The sequence below is a fragment of the Nycticebus coucang genome, chromosome 19 (genome assembly GCF_027406575.1).
Source record: "Nycticebus coucang isolate mNycCou1 chromosome 19, mNycCou1.pri, whole genome shotgun sequence".
In the NCBI taxonomy this organism is placed as follows: domain Eukaryota; kingdom Metazoa; phylum Chordata; class Mammalia; order Primates; family Lorisidae; genus Nycticebus; species Nycticebus coucang.
The window spans coordinates 71,470,892-71,493,630 of record NC_069798.1 but is presented as its reverse complement, the minus strand read 5'-3'; positions in this window follow the sequence as shown (position 1 = coordinate 71,493,630).

Below are 22,739 nucleotides of genomic sequence, written 5' to 3'. Positions count from 1 at the left end.
GACTAGTCTGGCTCAGTTCAAAAGCCCTGACCAAGGTCATCAAGGCTGACCCCTTTATCTTGGCCAACCTGGGAGGTATAGCCCTGCTAAGGTGGTCCTTGGAACAGCCGAGGAAACCCCAGGACGTGTGAAGGAGAAAGTCAAGTGACAACAGAGAAGACCAAGGCCAAAGGCCACCAGCCACCAGGCACCACTAAACCACAGGGTCGCCACCCAGGTGACAACGCCCTGGGCTCCAGCGGAAGCCCCTGCCCCATGCTGGGCAAACTGCTCTGTTCACCAGCTTCTAGGCCCAAGAGCAAAACCACAGACGAAACTGTGAGACAGCAGGCGCTGACCTGCCCAGGCAGAACTCACCTTTCCCCTGTCCTCGGCGGGTGGCGCCCTCCTGGCTCGGCGCCTGTCCTCCCGCAGGTGGCGCCCTCCTGGCTCGGCGCCTGTCCTCCCGCAGGTGGCGCCCTCCTGGCTCGGCGCCTGTCCTCCCGCAGGTGGCGCCCTCCTGGCTCGGCGCTCTGCCCCTGACAGTGGCTCGGGGCCACCGGAAGGTGCCTTCCATCCTGCGCCTGCTGCTGGGTTCTGACCTCTCCCTCCTGCGCCTGCAGCTGGGTTCTGACCTCTCCCTCCTGCGCCTGCAGCTGGGTTCTGACCTCTCCTTCCTGCGCCTGCAGCTAGGTTCCAACCTCTCCATCCTGGTCCTGGCCTATGGCGTTCAGGCACCTTGCAGTGTGCTTCATCTCCCATAGGCCTGGAGAAGTTTCAGGCAGATTCGGGCCACTTCTAGATACTTTCGCTCCAAGGCTCTCACCAGTCGCCTCTCCCACAGCCAGGGCTTCAGACAAGGCACCTGCCAAGAACACATAATTTTGCGGTCTGCTGGGGAAGACGCTGCCCTGGGCGGTTCTGCATCTGGAGCAGGAGATGTGTGGGCTGGGCTGGCATGTGGCATACATCCGGCCCATTTCTATTGTCAGTCTTACTGCAAATGACTTGTATTCTTGATCATTTGGCCAACAATCTGTATGTGATCTTCATAAAAAAAATTACATAAAAAAAGTGGGAAAAAAAAACATTGGCCAAATTCCAGTTTCTAGGATTCTAAGGAATCTCAAGGTTCAGGCGGAGGGAAAGGAGCCTGCGGGGCCGGGGAACGCTGAGCTCTGTGGGAAGACCGAAGGACTGGAGTCCGGCTTCGCGAGTCAGAGCTCAGAACACTTGGGCATGAAATTTACCTTGTGAACTGTTTAAGTGTGTGACGCAGGTGGGTTGACCCTGCGCGCCTGCTTCCTCCGGCAAAAGTGAAACCCTCCGCCCTGCGCTCCCCCACCCAACCCCAGGGACCACCCTTCCACAGACTGTTTCCAGAGCTTTACTAGTGTAGATACCCAGGTGGAGTCCCGTCCTGCGAGACAGTGGTCACTGCAAGCCTGACTCGTTGGAGCCGTGCCCATGCGCCTCCCTCCAGCACCCGGGGGAGCTGCCTGCCCTACCGTCCACTTCTCAGCCACACCCGGCTGGCCCAGTCTGCTCCTTCAACACCCTGCACTCCCGCCAGTCCTGACCAAGAGGCTCACTGCCCTCGAAAGCCTCTGGCTGGGCTCTCTGCCTGGGATGAGGCTGCCACCTGCCTGAGCCTGGCTGGACGTCGGAAGGGCAGGGGCGACAACAGACATCTGAAGACGTGAGTGTGGCAAACACCCTCCATGTGCACAGACTCCACCTTAGGAAGGACGTGTGGCTGGAGGTTTCAAGCCAGCCCCAGGCTGGGCCCATACCTGGAGGAAGGCCCCCACCACGCTGCTGCAGCCAGGCTGGGGCCCTCTCCCCCAGGTACCCTCTCGTCCCACGGCCTGAGCTGGCCCTTTTGTCTTTTCCCACTCAACCCTGTCTGGGGTTGGGGTTGGGGTCGGGTTTGGATTTGGGTTAGGGGTAGCGGCTGCACTCTGGTATTCCTGCCAGAGTGGGCACGTGGCACGTGGGCAGCACAGCTCAGGACCCTGCACAGATGGGGCCCTCAACAAGCATTGTTAGAATGAATTCAGTTCCTCGCCATGAGTCGCTGTTACCCACAATACTATAGATAACTGATTTTCCCTTTAAAAGACTTACGTCTCCTATTTTTTTCTGGCCATTATTATGTGAAAAATAAACACCTTCTCTTTGTCTCTCCTGTGACACACCACAATGTATCTGTAGTCAAAGACATTGTGAATGCCCCCTTCCTCACCCTGGCCTGCTACATCTCCGAGTCACTTTACCCCCAAGTCAATTTGACCCCCAGTTTCATAACTGATATTACTCATCTTTGAAAGTACATCCTGACTTGAGTGGAAATCAAGAGTGCCACTTCAGACATCTCCTAATTCATAATTTATAGGTGTCTCACTCATAACTGCCTCTTCTCCCATTCCCTGCGCCCTGACTATGCAGGAGAGGAGAGGCACAATTATTTATAATAACTTTATTAGGTATAATTTGCATCTGCCTTTGAAAGGATGGAGCTGTGTGTCTGGGATTGCATATTAAACATAGTACTTATGGTTGACCCTTCCCCAACCGTGCCAGGCTCAGCAGTGTCCCTTTCTTTCTGGGAAGGACAGGTGCAATTTGTCACCACACAAATTATACTGTACTCACTGTTGACATTCTTTTATCAGATAAATTACTTGTACTTATTATGCTGAAGGCAGTTTCCATGAAAATTTCATATTGTGAAAATTTTAGTTTAAGTTGCAACTAAAAGGATTGGATACACTTCTGTAATGGACAGAGAAACATAGCCCCTGTTTGCCTGTGTCCAAGACTGTTTTCCAGAACAGGCGCTGAGACCTACTATGACTACTGGTCGGCAGCAGCACCCGAGAGTGGTGCTTCCACTGGGCTGACATTTCATGTCATGGTGAGAAGAGTGTTGACACGGGTGACACCTGTCCTCCCTTCCATCCTGAGGACAGGGGCAGTGTGGCAAAGCCATGCCAGCGTTGGGTTTTACTTCATCAGGAAGTGACCTCAAGACCTTACTCTCAGCTGTAATTAGAACTTAATCACCAAAAGCTCTAGAAAACTCGTTACGGGGCCACAACTTCTCAATGAGAAGGAAGCACAGAATTTGAACAAAGACAAAAAAGCACGTGTTAGCATTTTTGTTTAAGAAAAGAAAATTTTTTCTTCTTGTATAAAAACAGTACATGTTCATTGTAGACATTTTTAAACTTTGAAAAGTAAAAAGATGAAAATTAAAACTAACTTTCCTTTGCCCAGAGGCAATCACTGTAAGCTTACTTGTGTGACTGTGGTCTCTTTCTACAGACCCTTGAAGTCCTCCCCTTGGCCATCTGGTGACCACAGTGCTGCTCAGCAATGCCGTATGTAGCACTTTTTCTAGGATGAGTTTGCAAACTTAATTGTCAGCCCTTGTATGTGTACTTTTCATATTAAACATAGACATTTTTATTCCTCTTAAAGAGTGTGAAAGTTTCTAACAGAAAAACATACTTAGTCTTCTCTATAAAATGTCTATTTAAAAATGTTATTCCACACACACTTGTATGGACTGTGGGTGTGTGCATGAATATTACAGATGAGCTGCCAATGACCAAAGATGAAGATGAATTTTCAGTAAAGATAACATTTTAACACATCTTATTTTGTCAGTTGCACTTTGGGCTCTTTTTAATTGTTTTAGATAATTTTGGGGTCTTTAGCTCCACTTTAACACTTTGCTTTGTGAACATGTGGACAGCATGGCCAACTGGATAGGGGAGGTATTGGTCTCACAAACAGGCTACTGGCTGAAATGACAGAGGACATATTTTAAGGGGGTACCAGTTGTCTGAAGACAACACATTCAATCAAGTTTGGTTATTTTCCTTTCTCTGTCTTCAGTATTTTAATTTCCTACACCACTTTAAGTGTCCTATGGGGCTTCCAATCAAAATAAGGAGTCTACTTTGGAATGTTTTCACTTATGTTACTGTATTTGAGCCGGAGATACTAGCAATGCCCATCCTCAGGACAGGAGGGAACCCCTTTTCCATGGTGCACCGCATCTGTGGCTTAGGACAGGGGTCTGCCCCAGCCGGGACTCAGGTAGAAGGTGTGGCTGAGTGGCCACAGCTGGTTCTTCCCACTGAGGCAGCACTCGGGAGCTCACAGACATGCTCTCGAGAGTCATCCTACGTGAGATTTGCAGCATCTGGTGTCCAGTTGGCACTCTCCTGACCCTCGCCCTCTCCTCTGCTTCTCTGTGGGTGTCGTGGCTGTCACGGTTAGCCATGGTAGGGGAGCTGTGAGGGCTCCAGACCACATGGCTGTGGCCCTGACCAGGAGCAGGGGAGGAGGGTAGTGAGATGGGGATGGCAAAGGTTCTGTGTAAAGGCCGGGGCTACCCCTAACATCCCATCCTCACAGATTCAGTGTGGGGATAACACTCTTCTGTGCTAATTGAATTGCACAATTAGAAAGGAGGCATTCTATCATTCACCAAAGTGTGAAGACAGCATCTTGTTTCTATTCCCTTCTGGAAGCAGGTGACGATGTGGTTGACTGAGCTCTCTCATCTGAGAAATGGAGATGGTGACATCTACCTCACCAAGCTTTCCTGAGAAGTAAGAAAAATTATACATGTTAAACATTTAGCGTGGTGCCTGACACAAAGTACACAATTTAAGATGGAGCTATAATTATCTCTCAGTAATTATCAAAAAGCAACTCCCACTGTCTCAGGACTCTGGCTGGAAGAGGTAGCAGTGATTGAGTGTGTGGAGTTTGAGTTACTAATGGGCTGTACTCATCAGTAACAGACTTCAAGGAGCTCCCAAGGAAAAGGTGATCACGGTACAAGAGGGAAGAGCAGTGGGAAGTAACATGCTCAGGGAGCTGAGCGCTGGGCTGGGGACAGGCGTGGCCCTGTCCCTGCGTGTTCTACCAGTGTTGTCCTCACACTTCTGTGCTCTGCAGATCGCAGCCCTTCAGGTCCCAGCTTATTGTGGGTTCACACTGCTGGTTCTTTTATCAATTCACTTGCTACTTAGTACCATAACAACTTGGATTCAACAGATTTGAAAATCCTGTTAGTGACACAGCATAAATTATTTATTTTTTACATTTTTTTTAATTGTTGGGGATTCATTGAGGGTACAGAGAAGTACATCACACTGATTGCATTTGTGAGGTAAAGTCCCTCTTATAATTATGTCCCATCTCTAAGAGGTGTGTCACACACCGTGACTTCCTACTCCAATGGTTTTCAACCTTCCTAAAGCCGCGAACATTTAATATAGTTCCTTATGTTGTGGTGACCCCCAACCATAAAATTATTTTCATTGAGAACCACTGCCCTACTCCCTATCCTCCTTCCCATTCCCAACTCCCTCGGTCCCACACCCCCACCATGTACAAGGTCATCAATTGTCCTTATATCAGAATTGAGTACATTGGATTCTTGCTTCTGTATGTTTCTGATGCTTTACTAAGAATGTGTTTCAACTTCGTCCAGGTTAATACAAAAGATGTAAAGTCTCCATCTTTTTTAGTGGCTGAATAGTATTCCATGGTACACATATACCACAGCTTGTTAATTCATTCCTGGACTGGTGGGCATTTAGTTTATTTCCACAGTTTGGCAATTGTAAATTGAGCTGCAATAAAACAGTGTGGTAAAAATGTCCTCATGATAAAATGATTTTTTTTTCTTCTGAGTAAATGCCTAGTAATGGGATTGTAGGATCAAATTGGAGGTCTAGTTTTAGTTCTTTGAGGATTCTCCATACTTCCCTCCAAAAAGGTTGTATTAGTTTGCAGTCCTACCAACAGTGTAAAAGTGTTCCCCTCACTCCACAATCACGCCAGCATCTGCAGTTCTGAGATATTGTGATGTGGGGCCATTTTCACTGGAGTTAGGTGATATCTTAGGGTGATTTTAATTTGCATTTCTCTGATAATTGGGGATAATGAGCATGTTTTCATGTTTATTAGCCATTCATCTATCTTCTTTAGAGAAAGTTCTATTCATCTCTTGCACATTGATGTAAGGAATTGTTGCTTTTATAAATTATTTCTAAAAAAAAAACAAAACAATTTTTCAGGGTGGCACCAGGGAGTTGCTTTTTGATAATTACTAAGGAGTAGGGCACCGGCCCCATCTACCAGAGGTGGTGGGTTCAAATCCAGCCCTGGCCAAAAACTGAAAAGACAAGACAAAAAAAAAAAAGAAAAGAAAAAGTTTTCCCAAATTGGGTGAATGACAGGTTAGTATGTTTTCTATATAGCTGAATTGTAGGCATGTGGTTGATCAATTTAGAGACAGAATTGCTTCACAAAGATACTGAAAATGTGTTACAAAGAAAATTATTGCTATGATGCACAATTTTTTACAAGGACCATAAGTTGATTATTAGAAAAATTGCTTTTAGGGAGATTTTTAATCTTAATTTCTACTGTAAGAAGAGAGACCATATTAAATAATCAGTGATAATATTCTCTTCAGTTATTACATAAGAATTTAATAGGCCTGAGAAAGTGAAATGATAACCAAAATATATCCAAAATAAATGTTGCTAATTAAAATTAATAGCTAGCCAGAAAATAGGCTATTTTCTTGATTTTTTCCCCCAAGATTGTTTAAAATTTCTCAGATTATAAAATTTATGTAATAAAAGAGACAGAATATCTTTGAAATGGGACCCACACAGTAAGTTCTGTGTAGCAAAGCACTTAAATAGACACAGGGTCGTGGTGGAAGCTATGACATTAAAACCTGATGTGTGTGTGTTACGGTGTCTGGACACACGCTAGACATGAAGATAACACAGCAGCCATTAGAGAATAAATACTTACATGTGTCGAGTAATGCGGGACATGGGCGGCTCATACTTTGTAGACAAAGCAGGTGAAGTCTCCCTCAAGCGTCACCAGGGAACCGAAATGCTATGTGTCCAGCAGGGAGGGAAGCTTCTTAGAGATCCTCGCTTAGGCACCTGGACAACTGCTAACGGGGCTTCTTTCCCACTGCTTTTTGTTAGAAATAGCAATTTAAGTTGTAGGATAAAACATTTCTTATCATGGAGTCACAGCTATTAAAATTACAATTAAAAACACACTTTCTTAGAATACATGTTATATGATTCCATTTAGGTGAAATGTTCACAATAAGCAAAGCTCCAGTGTAGAGATAGTCAATTAGTGGTTGCCAGGGGCTGAGGTTTGGGGAGTGGGTCCTAATGGGCATGGTGCCTCTTCTGGGGGTGAAGAGAATATTCTAGAATTAGATAGAGGTGGTGGCTGCACAACTCTGTGAATGTATCACAACCAAATGAGCTTTAGAACATCCAAAAATAGCAAGTTGTTCTGAGATAGTCACAGTACTTTTGTAAAAATTAGAACAAAGACCCTAGAGGTTAGCCCGCTGGTACCCTGTCTTGCCACAAACAGGATTCAGTCTATCTGGCCCAATTTTACAGTTTCCTCCAGATGCAACTTTGACACTGGGGAATTCCTATTTCAAATTCTGGCCTCAGGGCACCTTTGGTCCAGCCCATAGCTCCCAGGAGGTCTGGGACAGCTGGAACTGGGCTTCTGCAGTCCTCAAACATACGAGGGCATCTTCCTGGTCCTTCCCTATTCTTTTAGAAGAAGAAACACCAGTAACTTTAGCTTTTCCAATCACTTTCAGTTTGCTTTATGAGAGCATACTATACAGGCATATAGTATTGTTGTTTTTAAATCACATTTGTTATTTTTTATTGGTAACTTCATTCTACTGTAGATTTTTGACAATAGCCATCAGAGAGCATGGCAAATTTATTTTCAGGTGTATTTTAAGGAGGGGAAATATTATTATTACATTTTGGGGGCTAATACATCTCAGTATTTAAGAGTCAGTGCCCTGGAGTGTGACATCTGGGTTTTTCTTTTTGCTGTCCCATTTACCAGCTGGGTGGTCTTGAGTAAGTTTTTTTTTTTTTTTAGAGACAGAGTCTCACTTTGTTGCCCTCAGTAGAGTGCTCTCACATCACAGCTCACAGCAACCTCCAGCTCTTGGGCTTCGGCGATTCTCTTGCCTCAGCCTCCTGAGTAGCTGGGACTCCAGGCGCCCACCACAACGCCCAGCTATTTTTTCGTCATTGTTGTTGTTGTTGTTGCAGTTTGGCCGGGGCTGGGTTCGAACCTGCCACTCTTGGTACATGGGGCCAGTGCTCAACCCACTGAGCCAAAGGCAACACCCCTTGAGTAAGTTTTAAACTCTGAATATCCTTTTCCTTATCAGAGTACCAACTTGAGAAGATTTAAAGAAGAATTAAATTAGAGAATTCGAATAAAGCAGTTAGCATAGTTAACTGTGAGCACTGTTAGCACAGACTAGACTCATTAGCAAATGCACAGTCAGTACTGGCCATCATATAACATGGCCCACCTGCTGATGCTTTTCCTCTCAGAACTCCCCTCTCCTCCGTCTCCTCAGTTTCCTGACTTAGATTGCCAAGTATCCCGTCACACATCGAGTTTGCCTTGCAGGAGACAATAGCTCGCAAGACAAGGCCTCAAACTGACATTGTAATCATGGGACTGTCTTGTTGCACACAGGAAGAGCCTTGGAATTATAGTGATACCCACTCTTACTAGGGGCTGCACCAAGCCATCTCCTCCTCTTCCCTTGATAAAAAGTCGCTAACACACTTTGTTAATATTTCATTACTTTGAGTTGTTCGCTAAAGCTTGGCACTCCTAGTAAGGAGGGGAGGAGAGCTCTCTGCTACCAAAAAAAAAAAAATCTCAAAATAAAAAATCCTCATTAGAGAATATTAATACTCATGAATTAAGAAAAACAAAAGGAGAAATTGCCCGGAATAAATTCAGATCACCCTTTTATTCTGTCCACTGAAACGAATAAATGATTGCCACATTTAATAGAGGCAGGGTGGACCGGAATAGAGGCTCCAGCTCACATCCTGGGCTCTCTCCCCGGTGGGCTCAACCCCAGCTAGCCCCGGGTAGGGTGCTCACCTGTTTTCAGCCAAAAGCTGGGTAATTGGCTCCAAAAGTATTTGCCAATTTCATACAAAAAACATAAAATCATATGTTAACAATTCTTTTCTTCCCAAGAGAGAAGAAAAGATGGTGTCAAAAGATCGGATAAACAGAAAAATATGGCCAGAAGCCATACCGTTTCATAATGACTTCCCGTATAATTAATACGCAAACTGTGGACATCTAAACGTATGTTTTCAGGTATCAACTCAAATACCTAAGGATGTGGATGCAGTTTACTTGAATTTGTATTAGATATTTGAACTTCAGTATTTTTCCCTCAGTGTAGCAACATTACAAGGCCATTCAGAGAAACCCATCAGCTCGCTGCACTTTCTTTCTTCTTATTATTTTTATTTTATTTATTTTTTTTGCCAGAGCTGTGGGAGCAACATGAGCCTGACTCTCCTGAGCCAGGTGGGACAGCGCCCTTCTGCAGCCTCAGACTCACTTCTCAGACTGCCATGGCCTCTGGGCTCTGCCAGGTCCTCGGCGAGTGGCCTGCAGACAGGGATGCCCAGCTCATGGTGGAGCCTGAGCCCCAGGTGGAACCTCTGTCTTTGGGGTCTAGGCTTCTTACCAAGGAGCAAACATCTCTCTGTCATTGTTTAGATGCTCCCCAATATGGGAAAACTCAAATCTGGCAATATTTCACAAAACTAATTATCAAGGAAATACAGAAAAACAAACTGGCATTGCCGTGGCTGTCCTGACATTGTCTTCTTTCTGAGCTTCTGCCTCCGCCACCTTAGCAGGTGAATAGGGACAGGACGCCACACAGAGGGCAATGGGAGCTCCTGCTCTGCCCTGTCACAGAATATTATGGGTCCTTTCACACAGTGTTTTCTGCTAGCCTGTCATTCCCTGATTGCAGGAACAAATTTTTTTCCAAGGAAAGACCTGAAATTCCCCTGCAGGTAGTAGGGGGATTGGCTAGGAGAGCCTCCAGCTTGGCTACTCTGACCCCCAGTCATGTTCATAAAGCACAGTCCCAGTCACGCTGTGGGCCCAGCCTCAGGCGTACAAGGTCAGGTGGTCATGCTGTGGGCGCCAGCCTTAGGCAAATGAGGTCAGATGGTCATGCTGTGGGCCTAGCCTCAGGCGAACGAGGTCAGGTGGTCAGGCTGTGGGCCCAGCCTCCCGTGTATGAGGTCAGGTGCTGCCCATGGCTGATGCTGTGCACAGGGACAGTGAGGCATGGCAGATCCCACCAGGCAGGCTACTGCTAAACATGTCAGGTGGGTGGGGCTGGAGCTATCCGGCCTGCAGTGCTAACCTTGTCCTGTACACTTCTGTTAGTTCATTTGTTTTGTTTCTTGAACATTGGTGTCCAAATACTGTAGGGACAAGTGTGTCTCATGTTCCTCACAACTGTTAACATTCAGATCTCCAGAGCCCACCTTTGGGCGGCTCTTGGGGCTCAAGTTAAGAAGCAAGGGGTCACCTAGATCACCAGTTTCCAGAAAAGGATCCACCACCCTGGGAAACACCTGGGGTGTTTGCCAGGATGTGGCATCTGCGCTCCATCTCCAGCCTAACCAACTGAGGCTGGACAGCCTGGGCCAGACCAGCCCCTTCTCTCAGGTTTCTGCAGAGAGTGCCAGACAAGCTCTGTCTCTGGGAAGGATGGCAGCCGCTGATTTTACCTATAATCATACATTGGTCTGGAGAGTTGTGAGTTGTGGCTAAAGATGTCCCCAGCCCTTCGCATCAATCCCACTCCACGCTAGGACTCAAAAAATGGACTAAGAGAGGCCTGGAGCCTTGGCAGAAGGTCCTAAGGGGTGAGGGCCACCCCTGAGCCCTTGGCTTTGGTGCCTTTTCCTGTGTGGCCAAGAGCCTGAGCCCACATGAATCAGTGGTCGTCTGCACCACAGGAGAGAAGTCCTGGCAGGGACATCAGGACTGGCTGACAGAGCCTGAGTCCACAGTCGGGGCATGAGACACGCTGGCCTCTGCCTTCCAGACCTCCTTGCTACAGTGGTTTGGGGAGCCAGAGGAGTCCTGCTTAGAAAAGCTGGGTGGGGGCCCTTCCCTTTCTCCTGGGCTCCATGAGGCTCCTGTGAATCTGGTCCACTCCGAGACTGATCTCTGCTCTCTCTTCCTCTTCCTTTTCTCATCTTTGTCCTTCCAGTTCCTCTCAGTGGTCTGTGAACACCTTTGTTTCCTCTCCCTGTGATCTACCCATCAACTTGGCGGTCTCTGAGTTCACTCCAGTCCAACCTTCTAGCTGTGACACTCCGTGAGAGGCGCCTCTGAGTTCACTCCAGTCCAACCTTCTAGCTGGGACACTCCGTGAGAGGCGCCTCTGAGTTCACTCCAGTCCAACCTTCTAGCTGGGACACTCCGTGAGAGGCGCCTCTGAGTTCACTCCAGTCCAACCTTCTAGCTGGGACACTCCGTGAGAGGCGCCTCTGAGTTCACTCCAGTCCAACCTTCTAGCTGGGACACTCCGTGAGAGGCGCCTCTGAGTTCACTCCAGTCCAACCTTCTAGCTGGGACACTCCGTGAGAGGCGCCTCTGAGTTCACTCCAGTCCAACCTTCTAGCTGGGACACTCCGTGAGAGGTGCCTCTGAGTTCACTCCAGTCCAACCTTCTAGCTGGGACACTCCGTGAGAGGCGCCTCTGAGTTCACTCCAGTCCAACCTTCTAGCTGGGACACTCCGTGAGAGGCGCCTCTGAGTTCACTCCAGTCCAACCTTCTAGCTGGGACACTCCGTGAGAGGCGCCTCTGAGTTCACTCCAGTCCAACCTTCTAGCTGGGACACTCCGTGAGAGGCGCCTCTGAGTTCACTCCAGTCCAACCTTCTAGCTGGGACACTCCGTGAGAGGCGCCTCTGAGTTCACTCCAGTCCAACCTTCTAGCTGGGACACTCCGTGAGAGGCGCCTCTGAGTTCACTCCAGTCCAACCTTCTAGCTGGGACACTCCGTGAGAGGCGCCTCTGAGTTCACTCCAGTCCAACCTTCTAGCTGGGACACTCCGTGAGAGGCGCCTCTGAGTTCACTCCAGTCCAACCTTCTAGCTGGGACACTCCGTGAGAGGCGCCTCTGAGTTCACTCCAGTCCAACCTTCTAGCTGGGACACTCCGTGAGAGGCGCCTCTGAGTTCACTCCAGTCCAACCTTCTAGCTGGGACACTCCGTGAGAGGCGCCTCTGAGTTCACTCCAGTCCAACCTTCTAGCTGGGACACTCCGTGAGAGGCGCCTCTGAGTTCACTCCAGTCCAACCTTCCTCCTTCTAGTTGTGACACTCCGTGAGAGCTGCCTGTAGTTGGCCATCTTGCCCCCTCCTCTATTTCTCAAAGTATTGCCGATTAAACTGGAGCAACATATTTTTTTAAATCTGCATTTAATTTAAGCACATTTCACGACAATGAAGATAAAATATTTAACAGAAGATATTTTTGCAAAAGACAAAATAACTTTGCTTAGGAATATTTTATATTTAAGAATAGCATATTCCTCACAGTTACGGAATGTTGCATAATGGAAGCATATAATTGCACAGAAACATACAGAATGTTCCTTAGGGCAAGAAATTAAGTATACTGAAGGAAATAATACTTAAACCAGTTGACAGTGGCATCCGATGAAATGGTTGATAATTATAATAAAAATAAAGGTTACTTGCACAGCTCACAGTGCACAATGGCTCCCCCTTATAAGCAAGCCTTTTGGGTTCAAGCACTTTAGATGTAGCCCAGATTCGTAACAGTTTTCAATGATGAATCTAAGTTCAGTTGTCACACTAAGACTTAAGCCCAGGAATCAAATTCAAGATTCTAACAACCACAAGGTTAAAAATCTTTGAACCAAGAATGTGGAAATAAATGCATTTACATCAAAATTTAACTTTAGGTTTATATGGAAATGTTCTAGGCTACCACTCTATATCCAAAAATGAAGTGCAAATTCCTAGAAGTCAATCCTTTGGACAGCTGAATTCCAGTGATGGTTACAAAGTAGATCTTGGCTTGGCAAAGTAAGTGCTCTAAACAGACCTTCAATTGCACTAAAGATAATATACTATGATTACAATGGAAGTGAGATACAATACAGTTTAATAAATGAAAACACACCATCTACTTGGGGCTGTTTATTCATTCCAGGACCCAAACAGCTGCTGAAATTTCTGAGTTTCTAATTTAGAAAATCTTAAGCAGGGAGAGAATGGTTTGGACAAGCCTGGCTAACAGTTTCCAAAAACTCATTAGTCCTGTAAAATTTCAATTTATCCTCTCAAATTTGCAAGGCTTCCAGCGCATTTGCCAATGACACCCTTTCTTTTCAAGTTATCCTCACCTCCATCTGCAGTTCCCCGGACCATTAAACTGAACACGGGTGTGACCAGAAAAAACCAGTGAGCATTCCTCGTCAATAATTACATTAAAATAAAAGAATGAGGAGAAGGAGAAAAGATTAAAGTCCTTGGCAGACTGGCTTGTCTCGTGGCTCTCCCAAACTTCTTTAAAATTAGTTTAGTGCACCTATAACACTAACTTCAGCTCACCAGCAAATATTTATCGGACACTTATGATGGGCCAGGCTTTGGGGCTGGCTCTACAAAGGCGGCAGCCTACATGTGGAATGTCCCCTAGTGAAATGCAATTCACGTTGGGGTTTATAGTCACCTACAGCGTCACTCTGCTGACACGCAGGGCCTGCATCTGAAACAATTATGGGGTATGTGGAGGTGCCCGGGCGAATTGTCAGGGGTAGGACATGATGAGGAAGCCAAAACAGGTGTCTGCAATACAGCAGACCCAAGAGAATTGGTGTAGGCCTGAAACCCACCTGTAGGCAATGGCTTGAGTGTAGCTGGGAAGCAGGGACATTTGTGATCAGCACACACGCAGCTAGGTGGAGACAAACCTCCCCACCACGCCCCCCCACACCCCCCCACTCCCCGACATAGCAGCCCCCTTCCCAGGTGATGGTGCCAGAAGGCCTCTGGATTGGCCTGGCTCTGTCAGGGGCCTGCCGCTTTCCATCTGTGTCAGAGCTGAGTGTGCCGAGCCCTTTACTCCACACCTGTGGTATCCAGTTTAACCCCCATAAAAGATGCCAGCACCCCTATCCCACTCGCGGGCTGAGGCTTGCTCCTAACTTCCAGATACATAGACCCTGGAATCTGTGGGGTGCAGCGCTCTGTGCTATCTACCTCCTCAGGTCTGCAGCGCTCCTGCCAGGGCGTCCTGCTAGCAGTTCCTGGTAAGCACACGAGTGACAGTGCTTGGATGGCTGCCCACCCCCGGCTTCACTTAGCACCTTCTCAAGGTGTTGGAGATGGCAAATCTGGTGTCATCGTTGGTTCATGGGTGCAGGGTTTGATGGCCTCCCATAGAAGGGATCACTCTGTGGGAGAGCCAGGGGAGTCATTCTGGACAGAGGGAGGTCCCCAGTAAGGGAAGGCGTTATGCAGGTGAGGTACAGACATTAGCTCAGGTAATCTAGGAGGTCAGACTCCAAGTTTAAGACTCAGCAAGCGCAGTAATGGCCTGTGGTTCAAATGTGGGTCTCTGCAATTATAACACCACACATTGAGGATTAGCACGAGGCGCACTGACCAGCACTGTCCACAGAGTCAGCAGAGGACACCCCTCTGGCAGACAGAGGTGGCCTGAGCTCCTCCTCCTATGAGGCCTGGCAGGTGCAGCTGCTTTGTACAGCAGGCAGGGGCTGCTGATTGCCCAGCTCAGTTTTCACCTTCCAGCCAGGAGCAACCAGAGGGTGCAGTGCTGGTCTAAGACACCCAGGCAGTAGCCTGCTGATGGGTGTCTTAAGAATCTTTTACAGGGCAGCGCCTGTTGCTCAGTGAGTAGGGCGCCGGCCCCATATGCCGAGGGTGGCGGGTTCAAACCCAGCCCCGGCCAAACTGCAACAAAAAAATAGCCAAGTGTTGTGGCGGGCGCCTGTAGTCCCAGCTACTTGGGAGGCTGAGGCAAGAGAATCGCTTAAGCCCAGGAGCTGGAGGTTGCTGTGAGCTGTGTGATGCCATGGCACTCTACCGAGGGCCATAAAGTGAGACTCTGTCTCTACAAAAAAAAAAAAAAAGAAGCTTTTACATTTCTGGTAAGGACCTGGGGACTGGTTTCCAGGCTGTGTGCACTTTGATCCTTTTTCTTTCTGAGGGGAGTGTGAGTTAATGCCTTGGCCTGTGGTAGTGTCCTATGGTCCCAAGGGGAGTGGCATGAGGACAGAGCAGCACAGTAATGCCTCCTGCAGCACCCATGGGCTGCTTAAGCATCCCCAGCAACTACCTAGTTCTGGACTTTGGGTTACATGAGAAAAACAATCCCCATAAAAGCTATTAAACAGGATTTCCATTATCTGTAACCAAATGCAAACTTAAGCAATAGAATAAGGGCCTTAGAAAAGAGGAGAGAAGGACATGGGCATCTTGGGCAGCTTTGCAGACAAACTCCCACATCGCCTAACAGCTAAAGCCGCTTCTGTCTTCAGCTTCCTTTCCCCCTCTGCCTTTAAATTCGTGTGGCCCCAAGGCCAGCAGCATCAGCTGAAATCTAGTTAGAAATGCAGATTCCCAGGCCCCACCCAGGCCCAGTGAGCCAGACTCTGCATTTTAGCGGGACCACCAGGTCATTGCACAGCTGTCACAGTTTTGGAAAGTCCCCGTTAGGAGCGGCATCCTGATTTGATTGCTCTGGAGAGAGGCCGGCCTGACTGTTCAAAGGAAAGAAATGATTCTGTGAGCCACCAGGACTGAGGGCTGTGCTGGTCATTATACCAGTGCTCCTCAGACTGCCAAAACCAGCATGTCCTAGGAAGTCATGAGAAGAGCAAGTTCTCAGGTTAGAGTTTCCGCAGCGGGCCTGGACTCTATGGCTGTGCCACCTCCAGGTGATGCCAATGTGGTGTCAGTGAACTGTCCCAGGGACAGAACACCACCAAGAGGGGAGAGAGGGGGTGTGGAGGGCGGACGCCACGGAGCTAGCTGTGGGTCCTGGTCATAGGTAGCTTCCCGCGGGTAGGTGCCGGTGTCCCACCTTGATCTACCAGCAGTGCCCTCACAGAGGAGGCAGGAGGTCCCTCCCCATGTCAGTCAGCCAGTCCTCTGCTGTCATCTGCCATCCACTGAAAACACTCAGGAATGGTACAGAGGGTTTCAGAAAATTTTTTGCCTTATTTTACCTTAAATGTCCCAGCAGCAGAGGGTTCTTGTTGAACTCCTTCCTCTGAACTGTGAGGTGTGCTGGTAGTTGGGGGTTAATTCTTACTAAACAGACTAAACTCTGCTGTTATGTTCAGTAATCACAGTTAACTACTTGGCCCAGCAGCACCCTGACCCTTCAGATTCAACTCCCTCCTACTTCCCAGGACCCAGGCAGCTCTGTTCGCTTTCCAACCCCCAAGGGGTCCGACAGTTGCCAAGGAAGAGAGACGATGTCTAATCCGCCCAGGACAGGTCAGTCTGACCTGGGGAAACGTCGGGGGGCAGCTCCCACAGGACGCGGCGGGCAGGGAGCACCATCCGGCAAAGTTGGTGGAGCCGGGCGATTGCCCTGGGCCACTCCAGGGGGTCTGACGGACCCTCCAGGACAGGGCCTCTGACCACAGGAAAGGGTCTCCCCCAAAATGGGTCCTCCTCCGAGAACAGGGTTTGCTTCCCAATACCGGTCCTCCCCCCCCCAGGCTGGGGTCCTCCCTCCTCAGGACGGGGTGCTCGAGGGTCCTCCCTGTAAGGCAGCGACCCTGCGGTTATTCCTTGGGCTGCAGAGGGTCCTGGACGCAGCAGCCTCCGCTCCAGTGCGGAGGGAGCCGCAGCTCCTGAAGGTCCAGCACTTGGCCTTCCGGCTGCTGCTGTCTGTCCACAAGGGTGGGACGGTGGTGCTACCCTCCCACCCATCGGGCTGGCTGTGCTGAAGCTGACCACCCCCCACCCCCACACACACCTCAACAGGAACCTTAGGGTCGGGGTCACAGAAGGCTGCAACGGAGCTCCTGCCGCTGGGCCAGGCGGCGAGTCAGTGGGGGCTCCAGGAGCGCGCTGGACTCCACCAAGCCAGCCAAGCGACCCAGCAGGTCCTGGAGCTGCTGGCACCGTGGAGCTGGGATCAGACTTGGGAACGTTCTGGATACCACTTGCCGCCTTGCCTCCTGGACATGTGAGCGCTTAAAAGAAATAGCGTCAGGCAGTGTGGGGTCTGGGCAATTAGGCAAGAAGCAAGTCTCAAAAGCTGACGCCCGCGCGCAGCTGGACCAAGGTCCGCTTGGCCTCATCGGCAGGTCACAGCGGCGCCCAGCACCCGGCGCCCATCCGCACTGTGGCTGCAGGTCAGCTGTCTGTGTGGCCAGAAGCTTTGTTTTCCCACATTTTATTTTTAATTTCAAAAAGCATTTCAAATATTTAGAAAGGTTGGAATGTTTTGTATTTGGTTTCATGTTTCGAAATGGAGCTAGCTCTACCTTAAAAATCAAAAGGCATTGAAAGTCCATCAACAGCTCTGGGAAAAGAGCTAAGCTCTGGCTTGGAAGGAAGTTTTTCCCCTGGGTGGAAAAACACTGAATCTCCACCCTCACCGGATACACCACATAACTATTTACATTCACATCCATGAATTCAGAACTCCACAACTGGCCAGAGGAGGTGGCTCACACCTGTTACCCCAGCACTTGGGAGGCCGCTTGGCCTCCATGGGTAGATTGCTTGAGCTCACAGGTTTCCAGACCAGCCTGAGCCAGAGCGAGACCCCTCTCTACAAATAGCTGGGCGTTGGAGCAGGTGCCTGTAGTCTCAGCTATTTGGGAGGCCTAGGCAAGAGGATCACTTGAGTACAAGAGTTTGAGGTTGCTGTGAGCTGTGACGCCACCGCACTCTACCAAGGGTGACAAAGTCAGATTGTTAAAAAAAAAGTCCACAATTACTTCTGAACCCTGTAAATAGTCTGTTAATAGAACTGTACACATCAAAAAGAAAGCTCCGAACTGTTTAATTACAGAAGCATGGAAAATACAAATAAAATCAAACATGCAATTATTTAAATGACTGTGAAATCTTGAATATTTTCTCATATTATAATGCTAAAGCTGGACTTGCAAACATATGGTAACTTTTATCTGTGTCTCAGAAGTTTAGAAAACCTAGCATTTTCTTACATCAGGGAGTATGCATTAATAAAACACAAGCTCAGCATTATTTTCTACTTAAAAACTTCAGGTTGCTCTGGACAAAGATATTTGCTAAGCCACATTAAGTGTACTTAATTCTTATTTTAAGTAGTCACTCTTTCAGGATCATACAGCTTAACAATAAAGTAGAAATTTCTACTAAATATTATACTAAAGACTAAAACAATTTAAATTAGCCCTTATCATAGAAGATAAAGATTAGGATTTAGGAAAATGTTTAAAAGTGACTTTCATCAAAAGACAGGCAATGCCATTTTTCTACATTATCTTACTACACTTATGTTTTCTTTGTTGTTCATTCCTGAAGACTAGATATTAGGGCGTGGTGATAATTTTTTCTGTGATTACAAGTACTATTTTAATGCGTTTATTATTTTTACATAGCCTACAATTCTTTCTTTCTTTTTTTTTTTGCAGTTTTTGGCTGGGGCCGGGTTTGAACCTGCCACCTCCGGTATATGGGGCCGGCACCCTACTCCTTGAGCCACAGATGCCACCCCCTACAATTATTTCGTAATGTTCTCGAGCCAATCCAGCTGAATTCCATCAACCATACACTGTAGTCAAACAGAGCCCAGCTCTCCAGGCCCTTCCTGTCGGGCGTGAGGACCTGGCCAACCCTGGGACAACAGGCCTTGGTCTCCAAGGCTGGCAGCACATGCATCTGCTCTGCCCAGGTCTTTCTCTTATTTTCAGCAGGTTTATCACGAGGCGGGCAGCATGCGTTCCCAGGGGCTAGTTTGTGCCCTGTTAGCACACTGGGCTGAACTCCACGGAGGATGCTTTGTATCCGACTGAAACCAGCCATCAGGGAGGTCATCCAGACACTAACTCATCTGTGAGTCTCCTTTTTCAGGGCTTTTGAGAAAATCTTCAGTTAAATACTAAGTCCAGCCACAATTTTCATTTCTTTGAAGACAAGTGAGTGTATGTTTCCAAGACTGAGAATCTGATTCAGGCCAGTGGAAGGAAAAGATTACTGGGTGCAGAGTTTAGCCTCAGAGGCCATCCTGGAAAGTAACCCAATTATTGTAATTTAAAACTTAAGTCTATGACTGCTTTTCAACAAAGAGTTGGCAGAGGTGGCGGGCAGGGTCAAGGTTAAAACAGAAATGGAAAAAGCAGAGTGACACAAGGGGTCCAGACCCACAGGTTGAGAACTGCTGCCCTAAGTAAATCTGTGAGGTCTCTGCAGCTCTTTTCTCGGTAAGTAATAAATAAAATACGGATCTAGTAGTGTCTTGGGTAGAACTGTGCTAGCTCGACTTAGTATCAGCATAACTGTTTAACAGTACCTACCTCTTTTAAATTATCACTACAACTTTTAAGAATCCCAGATGTAAAATGTCTGGGTTACAAAACCCTTTTCTTGATGATTCTAAGCCTAATGTTTAAAGTAGCCATAAGGTGTGCAGCCCAACCACACCTGGTGTACTTCAAGGCAGGATGAAATGCTGTTAGTAAAAATCATTAAAAAAAAAAAAAAAGGGTAAAATGGGTTTATGTGCAAAATCTAATTTATCTTTAAATTATTTGAATGTATGGGGAAGTCCTTATATGCTTTCCATTATGTATTCATAGAACCTTTATTATGCCATGGGCAAACCATTCTTTCTCCGCCTCTACTTTTCCTCAGCGTCAGGGTGGGCAGCACAACCTGTTTCTTCCAGGTGAATTAAGGTCATGATGAAAGCTGTTCTTAAGTTGTCCTTGATAAAAAAAGAAATCAAATAAAATAGAAAAACTTCATGATACACGTATAACCACAAGATCTGTCAGTTATAAAAAAGGCAATGATTTTGTCAGATATTTTTATCCTTACTGGTAAAGAGTTATTGGTATTAAAATTCAGGTATTCTGTAAGTTAAGCTAGATAGAACATAAATGGAATTAGTGAGTACCTAGAATGTCCTAGTGAGTGAAGGAAAAGACTAACACTTTGCTATAAAATTTCTAGTTTTTAGATGATTCTATAAAAATGTGTGTATCATACTGACTTAGAAAGTATTGGGGAAGAGTTTACAAAATTCTCAAATTCATAAATAATCACATTTGGAACTACTGTAATCAAACATTTATTTCCACATGTTTGAATCATATACAGTGGTGATTCATATTGATACGAACAAATTCTTGCACGTTTCACTTCAAGGGCATGACCTGTGAATCATTTGTTTTTCATTTATTAATGTAGAGAACTTTTAACATAACAGAATACAAACATGGTCTGATACCAGGGACATCTCTTTTTTCCTATCCTGCCAACTTTCTGATTTTTCTACTTGGTTATCCCATGCTTAGTAAAATGCTGAGTCAGTCATGAGTATGTGAGCTGGAGATGGTCTGTCCAGATTACAGTCGGTGATATTTTCAAAGAAAAAAAGACCCAAAATGAAGACAGGGGTACGAGTCAGGACATCAACACCGACAGTAACAGTTTAGGTTCTCTACAGTAAGAAATAACCATTGCTTTAAATAGCATACTCTTCCATATACATATTATTCTAATAAGGGGCTGCATGTGTGTATGTGTGTGTACTTGTGCAATGCACATGGAAAAATCAAGTAAGTTTTTAAAATCTCTTTTCTGATAGAATATGCAGTAAGCATTATGTTCATAAAGCTTGATTTTATTTTATCTTAAATATAGTTGCATTTTTAAAAGCATCATTAAATTCAATGTTATTTTCCTTCTTTCAAATCGAAGATACAAACACGCTTTTCATGGTCCAAAAATGATTCCACATAGTTTCTTTAGCAAAGTTATTTATAATAGATTTTTCATATTTATCACATAGAAGAACATGTTTAGGTAATCACTAACATTTTCTCTCACTATAAACATTGTCAGTCTATCAAGGGCATTTTTTGGGAAAAAGAAAGGTGTATGATAGTGGTAGTTCTTTAAAAAAAAAAAAAAGTAGGATTTTTAGAGCTGAAAAGGATTGGAGAATAAGCAAATCCTACCCCCTCCAACAGATAAGGACGCAGAGTGAGAAATTTCCCCTTGCTTCAGTGTTTCTTCCCCCGCCCCCGCAGAGCACACCAGCTGGGGGTGGTGCCAGGGTCAGGGTCTCCCCAGCCTGACAACTTGGTATGGAAACGCTGAAAGGAGAATGGCCGAGAAGCATCTCTGTCATGATTTCAAGTTTCCTCTTTGCAAAGAATGCTGAGAATTAATACCCAGTATTTCCTTAAGAGAAGAAAAGGGGGATTTAATCTGCTTCCTAGTATCACACAGAATATTTTTGTAGACCAAATTTTAACATAGCTAAAAATCAGCAAACAGACCTGCTGGTATAAAATGTTTCATGCCCCCTTTCTTTCAATGAAGCACTAAGTCGAAAGAAACTTTGCAAAGGAATGAACAGGTGCTCACTCCCTAGCTCAGCACCAGTGATTAGCAAATGCACACAGGGCTCTCACACAAAGGACTGAAGCTCGGGCACAGGTCGGGCTGGCTGCTAGCAGGGCACAGGCTGGACAAAGAGTCACACACATGCAACATTATTCCCCGCGTCAAGCGTGCACCAGAGGAAAGAAATGAGAGGTTTGGACTTCTATGGTATAAGGCAAACAACCAAAATAAATACAGTGATTTGAAGTTGGTTGGGCTGGAAACGTACATGCAGCCTAGTAATAAAGAAACACCCCTGATGTCTGCCGCTGCTTTGTAAAACACAAAGTGGGTGCTGGGCGACATCAGCCAAACTTGCCGCAAGGCAGGTAGGGACTTACATGCCTCAGGCTTCCACAGGGACAAAATTACACAGTGGAGAGTTTAAAACAGTTGCTTTTTAGCCTTTCAGCAATACTTTAAAGTGAGTTCATTTGTTTAACTGTTCATGGTTCCTGTAATAAACTTATGAATGTATATTTACATAATTTTTAAGGATTGTTGGCATTTACGATTCTTTGAATAGTCTGAGTAATTAGCATTGGTGTCAAAAAAACAAGCAACCAGGCTTGATAAACCAAAACACCTGACTTTACGTCTGAAAGTATTTTTGAAATAAAATAAGTAAATTGTTTTTCTCCTGCATTTAAATTTACATTAAATATTTTAAATGGTTGCAGAATTTTTGCTATTTCCTTATTTAAAAAAAAATTGAATTTACTATCTAATTTAGTCAGTTTTTATTTTGTGATTTCTATTCTAGCACTGAAATTTAATTTCTAAGGCTTATGACATTTGCTGGAAGCCTGGCCTGGGCAGGTTCGTTTAGTGGTTAGTACTTTTCTCATTCCTTGAAAGTCACCTGGCACTTCCTAGTTAAAAGTTTCTGTGACTCCCAGGCATGAGTAGTTATTAAAAAAAAATTTTTTTTAAAGAAGAAAAAGAAGTAGATTATATATCTTGAAATCCAGGAGCTATAAAATTTGAAGTCATCAAATGTTATCAGTGAGGTAAAGCTTATTGAAATTAAGGACGTTCCCCACCTGGAGCTGCCAGACACAGCAGGGACACCGGTGGGCTTGCGAGCCATCTGCTGGTTCGCGGCACTCTGTGGGTGTGCACTCCTGTCCGTGTCCTTTCCTTCAATGTGAGTTGACGCACATCTA